This window comes from Dendrobates tinctorius, unplaced genomic scaffold (genome assembly GCF_039654945.1).
Source record: "Dendrobates tinctorius isolate UK_male_01 unplaced genomic scaffold, ASM3965494v1 ptg000366l, whole genome shotgun sequence".
In the NCBI taxonomy this organism is placed as follows: Eukaryota; Metazoa; Chordata; class Amphibia; order Anura; family Dendrobatidae; genus Dendrobates; species Dendrobates tinctorius.
Genome location: NW_027362032.1, coordinates 2650842 through 2657987, shown reverse-complemented (window position 1 = coordinate 2657987; position 7146 = coordinate 2650842). Strand labels below are relative to the sequence as shown.

At 42.7% G+C, this 7146-nt stretch overlaps 1 long non-coding RNA gene across 1 annotated transcript; it reads left to right on the top strand.

The window, feature by feature from the left end:
- The first annotated feature begins 2389 nt into the window (after positions 1-2389).
- LOC141075599 (uncharacterized) lies at positions 2390-4629 on the top strand. Its single transcript, XR_012227306.1, has 3 exons — positions 2390-2687; positions 4123-4224; positions 4483-4629. It is a non-coding gene; the product is annotated as an uncharacterized lncRNA (long non-coding RNA).
- Positions 4630-7146: the final 2517 nt, after the last annotated feature.

Here is a 7146-nt window from a genome sequence, read left to right as displayed (position 1 = left end):
TACAATTTTCTTCTTGGACTTACTTTTCAAATGTGGGAATGAACTATGAAGCATTTGCGTGTTGTGGGGTAGCGTTCCCTTTACCCACACATTATGATCTTATTAGTCACTATATTTGATCATAACAATAAAAAATGTTTTCCACTTGTAGACTCAGTGCATTAGGATTGAAACGGAACTCTGTCACTACTGATTAGCACTTTTAGGGGCAGCTATTAATTCACATTTACTTATTATATCTAGACATTATCGGGTTTATCTCTCATCTAGTTCCTTTTTCATGTTTTTATTGAATTGATAAATAGGTACACTGTCACTTTAACTTGCACATAGCACTTTATACAGGTTCCGCTTCAGAATTCATATTTAATCATTCTTATTTATGCAATATAGGTCTTATTGGCTGCTATGTAAAGCAGTATTTGGTGACTGTATTCCTGCCCTTTCATTAGCCCACAATAAACATGGTAACAGGTTAGTGCGCATGCCTGATGTGCAGTGAGACTAGAAACATTGCTGACGGCATCATTCATATGATACGGTGAGGTTATGTGACGTCACAGGGGATTTCCTCTTACATTTTGAAGCCTCAAAGATGCACCATGACAGCTCTCATCATGAAAGCCTATGAGCTTGATCAAGACAAATCCTGGGCTCCTCACATCTGTTGATCTTACAGGTTGGATGAGAGGTTCTCATAAGTCAGTGCCAGGAACAGAAGGATCACGTGACTGTTACTTCTGTCTAACCAATGTCCCAGGTTTTCCTACAAAAGAACAAGAAGTCCATGGAATATCCTAATCTGCCTTCAGCTATGAGACCAGTGCCACATGATGACCCTCGTCCAGTAGCAAAGCCTCCAGAGACAAGGAGCCTAGAGGAGGCATCCAATGAAGATGTTGCTGTCCATGGGTCAGCGATGGGGAACAATGCTGATTCAGACATTGAGCCATGTATGTCTGGTGAGCCTCATCTTATATCACAGCCAGAACTTAATGACTTGTTCCAGAACTTATGTTTGCCAAAACCAAATGCAGTTACTGGCTTCAAGACTTCAAGGATGGCATTTGCTGTCACCCGCTACAAAAGTTTCTGTCTTTCGAAGCCGCTAAGATGTCATAACACAGTTTTTAGAACTGGTTGACAACCTGAGCTTTTGCACCGACATTGGTGGGTTGTTTGCAGCTTTGGATTGCTCGCATGAGTCGAGACAGTGGTGTCTCCTAATTGACTCATCAGTGTAAAGACTCCAGGCTGTCTTGTTACACAATGGTAATGTTCACCGTCCAATACCAATACTAATCAATAATTCAATATTCAAATGTTCCCAAGAATAACCGACGCTGAGATTAAGGAAGGCATTTTTGTTGGTCCACAAATCTGACACATCATGAATGACAAGCAATTCAAGGAGCTGCTGGCGGGGAATGAGAAAATTGCTTGGAAATCATTCAAGGATGATTCCCAGAATTTTTTTCGCAACAACCCAACCCCAAATTACATCAAACTGTCATCAACCTTCTGGAAGCTTACAAAGCGATGAAGTGCAACATGTCATTGAACATTCATTTCTTGCATTCACATTTGGAATTCTTCCCTGTAAATCTTGGTGCCATTAGTAATGACCATGGCGAATGGTTTCCCAAAGATATTGCTACTATGAAAAAGCGTTATCAAGTGTCCTGGACTCCATCAATGCTGGCTGACTATTGCCGGACACTAGTACGGGACGCACCAGACGGTGACTACAAATGACCTAATGCTTCATAATCCGTAAAACGTCATCTCATGTTTCACAACGTTTCTAAGTAACATAGTAACATAGTTTTGAAGGCTGAAGGAAGACCTTATGTCCATCTAGTTCAGCCTATTTTTAGTGCAGCTGTTCTGCATTGTTGATCCAGGGGAAGGCAAAAAACTCACAGAGTAGAAGCCAATTTTCTCCATAGGGAAAAAAATTCCTTCCCCTAAGCTGGGTCAACCATCTACCTATAATATTCTGTTATTCGTAACCTTCTATACTGTTACTCACAAGAAAAGCCTCCATTTCTTTCTTAAATTCATTCAGTGAGTTGGCCATCACCACTTCCTCAGGAAGAGAATTCCAGAGCCTCACTGCTCTTACCGTGAAGAACCCTCTTCTATGCTGGTGCAGAAATTGTCTTTCCTCCAAACGAAGAGAATGCCCCCTTGTTCTTGTCACAGTCCTTGGTACAAACAGTTCATTGGAGAGATCTCTGTATTGCCCTCTGATATACTTGTACATATATATTAAGTCTCCCCTAAGTCTTCTCTTTTCTAGAGTAAATAGACCTAATTTTGATAACCTTTCTGGGTATTGTAGTGAACCAACTCCATTTATCATTTTAGTAGCCTGCCTTTGAACCCTTTCAAGTTCAGTAAAGTGATGCAGACGATCTGAAATTATATTTCTGCTGGGCTCTAATGGGTTTATTATAATCACGTCACATTTTCAAGGAAGCAAAACTTTGGAAAAAATGTGTTGCCCAGTGTAACATGGAGATTTGTCATTTCCTAATGATATCATTGCATTACATATTTAGGATTGGTACAATCTAATATATTATATTTATTCAGATTTTTTTATTCAGATTTTAGGAACAAATGTGCTGGCAAATCCTGATAATGGAAAATCGTAGCCCCCGGAGATCCATGAGTCTGTCAGTGTGAGTATCACAGATGGAGATGTCTGTGTGTAATGACTCTATAGAATAGGTGACTCTCACTTTTTGTATTGAAGAACTGAAATCAATTCCCTTTTGATGATCTTCTAATGATGTGAGAGGCTCCTGTATAGAGACTCTCCTTTTTTCCATGATCGGGGCTCTTGTTTAGGAATCTAATGTACGGAGTGTGACCTGGTCAATTTCTTATGGACTAATATGTAGACTCATTTTATAGTACTGACCTAGAAAACAAGGATTCTGAAATCTCAGCGTTTTTTTAAATCAGTGGTTTGTCAAGTGTTTCAGGAGTTTTGCAGCAAATTTTACTTATTCAAGTGAATTAAAAAATGCATGTAAAAGCACAGCAAATACTTGTATTCAGCACGGGAAAAAACCAGACAGAGCCAGAAAACAGTCACATGCCATACGGACCATCAGAGTGACAGAGTGATGCTAGCCCATTGTGACATCACTGGCGATGCTAGCCCATTGTGACATCACTGGTGATGCTAGCCCATTGTGACATCACTGGTGATGCTAGCCCATTATGACATCACTGGTGATGCTAGCCCATTATGATATCACTGGTGATGCTAGCCCATTATGATATCACTGGTGATGCTAGCCCATTATGACATCACTGGTGATGCTAGCCCATTATGACATCACTGGTGATGCTAGCCCATTATGACATCACTGGTGATGCTAGCCCATTGTGACATCACTGGTGATGCTAGCCCATTGTGACATCACTGGTGATGCTAGCCCATTGTGACATCACTGGCGATGCTAGCCCATTGTGACATCACTGGTGATGCTAGCCCATTATGACATCACTGGTGATGCTAGCCCATTATGACATCACTGGTGATGCTAGCCCATTATGACATCACAGGTGATTCTTGGCCATTGTGACATCACAGCTCAGTCCCTACTTATAGAATGTTCACAGGGTCACCGGTGCCATTTATGGTTCTATAGTGACTGAGAGCGTTTGCAATTTTTCACTATGTCTGGATTATGTCTGAGCGATTTTCAGGTAGATGCTCTGTTGGAGACTCTTACCAACAATCTCCCTAACACTGAGCTTCTACCACCCGATGGCGTCCTCTGTTTCACTCACCGGCTGGTGGTGGAGCTAGTCAATGACTGCCTGACCAAAAACAATGAAGATAAACTAACATCAGAGTATCTGACGGATTTACGTCACAACATCAGAACATTACTACAGCAGGTAAGTGGCGGACACTCGGCACAAATCTTCTCCATAGTCATAGATAATAATTGTGGGAGAGAAGCTTCTTCTTTCCTTCCATATAAAACACAACGAGTCCCTAGATATGCAGAGAGGAGCAGAGGACACATACAATGGCCGCCTCCATTGTTTCCTTTCTTATCTCTGAATTTTTCTTTTTGTGTCTTTTCTTCTTTATAGGCTGAAAATAGATCTCAATATGGAGATTTGGCTTTTGTTAAGGAACTGGCCGAAGAAGTCCTGCATGTATTAGAAGGTCCGGCCTGCTCGCCGGAACGCCCGGTAAGGAGCCATCATCTTCTCTATCACACGTCCTTGTTTTCTGATCTTCTCCAGATCACCAATCAGATATCAGAAGATCTGGTGTCACATAATCCACATAAGTGAGAGACTTTTCTAAGAAAAGCTCTCATGATGGCACGTGATTTGTAGAGTTACAGTTGGTGCATCAGTAAATGTTGGTTTACTCCTTCCTGATTCATGTATTTGGTGATTTAGTGAAATCTTCCACATATTAATTAACTGTATTATATCTATCAGGAAACACCAGAAGGCGACGACGAATATGGGGCGACTGTGACCCCGGAAACCCCTGACTCTAATAGGAGTCAGCCGGAGCTGAGCAGCGATCTGATCACAGGTGAACCGATCACATAACCTCCTACAAGGAATCTCCAGATATTACACAGCAGGGAATAATGGCAGATCACTCTCTACTCCATGGAATGGGACCTGTCAGCACATGTTACATATAGGAGTGGTGGGATGACGGTGTAGGACGTTCCCCTATTATATCCAGATATTACACAGCAGGGAATAATGGTAGATCACTCTCTACTCCATGTAATGGACCTGTCAGCACATGTTACATATAGGAGTGGTGGGATGACGGTGTAGGACGCTCCCCTATTATATCCAGATATTACACAGCAGGGAATAATGGCAGATCACTCTCTACTCCATGGAATGGGACCTGTCAGCACATGTTACATATAGGAGTGGTGGGATGACGGTGTAGGACGTCCCCCTATTATATACAGATATTACACAGCAGGGAATAATGGTAAATCACTCTCTACTCCATGTAATGGGACCTGTCAGCACATGTTACATATAGGAGTGGTGGGATGACGGTGTAGGACGCTCCCCTATTATATACAGATATTACACAGCAGGGAATAATGGCAGATCACTCTCTACTCCATGGAATGGGACCTGTCAGCACATGTTACATATAGGAGTGGTGGGATGACGGTGTAGGACGTCCCCCTATTATATACAGATATTACACAGCAGGGAATAATGGTAGATCACTCTCTACTCCATGTAATGGGACCTGTCAGCACATGTTACATATAGGAGTGGTGGGATGACGGTGTAGGACGTTCCCCTATTATATCCAGATATTACACAGCAGGGAATAATGGCAGATCACTCTCTACTCCATGGAATGGGACCTGTCAGCACATGTTACATATAGGAGTGGTGGGATGACGGTGTAGGACGTCCCCCTATTATATACAGATATTACACAGCAGGGAATAATGGTAGATCACTCCCTACTCCATGTAATGGGACCTGTCAGCACATGTTACATATAGGAGTGGTGGGATGACGGTGTAGGACGCTCCCCTATTATATACAGATATTACACAGCAGGGAATAATGGCAGATCACTCTCTACTCCATGTAATGGGACCTGTCAGCACATGTTACATATAGGAGTGGTGGGATGACGGTGTAGGACGTTCCCCTATTATATCCAGATATTACATAGCAGGGAATAATGGCAGATCACTCTCTACTCCATGTAATGGGACCTGTCAGCACATGTTACATATAGGAGTGGTGGGATGACGGTGTAGGACATTCCCCCTATTATATCCAGATATTACACAGCAGGGAATAATGGCAGATCACTCTCTACTCCATGTAATGGACCTGTCAGCACATATTACATATAGGAGTGGTGGGATGACGGTGTAGGACGTTCCCCTATTATATACAGATATTACACAGCAGGGAATAATGGCAGATCACTCTCTACTCCATGTAATGGGACCTGTCAGCACATGTTACATATAGGAGTGGTGGGATGATGGTGTAGGACGTTCCCCTATTATATCCAGATATTACACAGCAGGGAATAATGGCAGATCACTCTCTACTCCATGTAATGGGACCTGTCAGCACATGTTACATATAGGAGTGGTGGGATGACGGTGTAGGACATTCCCCCTATTATATCCAGATATTACACAGCAGGGAATAATGGCAGATCACTCTCTACTCCATGGAATGGGACCTGTCAGCACATGTTACATATAGGAGTGGTGGGATGACGGTGTAGGACGTTCCCCTATTATATACAGATATTACACAGCAGGGAATAATGGTAGATCACTCTCTACTCCATGTAATGGGACCTGTCAGCACATGTTACATATAGGAGTGGTGGGATGACGGTGTAGGACGTTCCCCTATTATATACAGATATTACACAGCAGGGAATAATGGCAGATCACTCTCTACTCCATGTAATGGGACCTGTCAGCACATGTTACATATAGGAGTGGTGGGATGACGGTGTAGGATGTTCCCCTATTATATCCAGATATTACACAGCAGGGAATAATGACAGATCACTCTCTACTCCATGGAATGGGACCTGTCAGCACATGTTACATATAGGAGTGGTGGGATGACGGTGTAGGACGTTCCCCTATTATATACAGATATTACACAGCAGGGAATAATGGCAGATCACTCTCTACTCCATGGAATGGGACCTGTCAGCACATGTTACATATAGGAGTGGTGGGATGACGGTGTAGGACGTTCCCCTATTATATCCAGATATTACACAGCAGGGAATAATGGCAGATCACTCTCTAATCCATGTAATGGGACCTGTCAGCACATGTTACATATAGGAGTGGTGGGATGACGGTGTAGGACGTTCCCCTATTATATACAGATATTACACAGCAGGGAATAATGGTAGATCACTCTCTACTCCATGTAATGGGACCTGTCAGCACATGTTACATATAGGAGTGGTGGGATGACGGTGTAGGACGTTCCCCTATTATATCCAGATATTACACAGCAGGGAATAATGGCAGATCACTCTCTACTCCATGTAATGGGACCTGTCAGCACATGTTACATATAGGAGTGGTGGGATGACGGTGTAGGACGTTC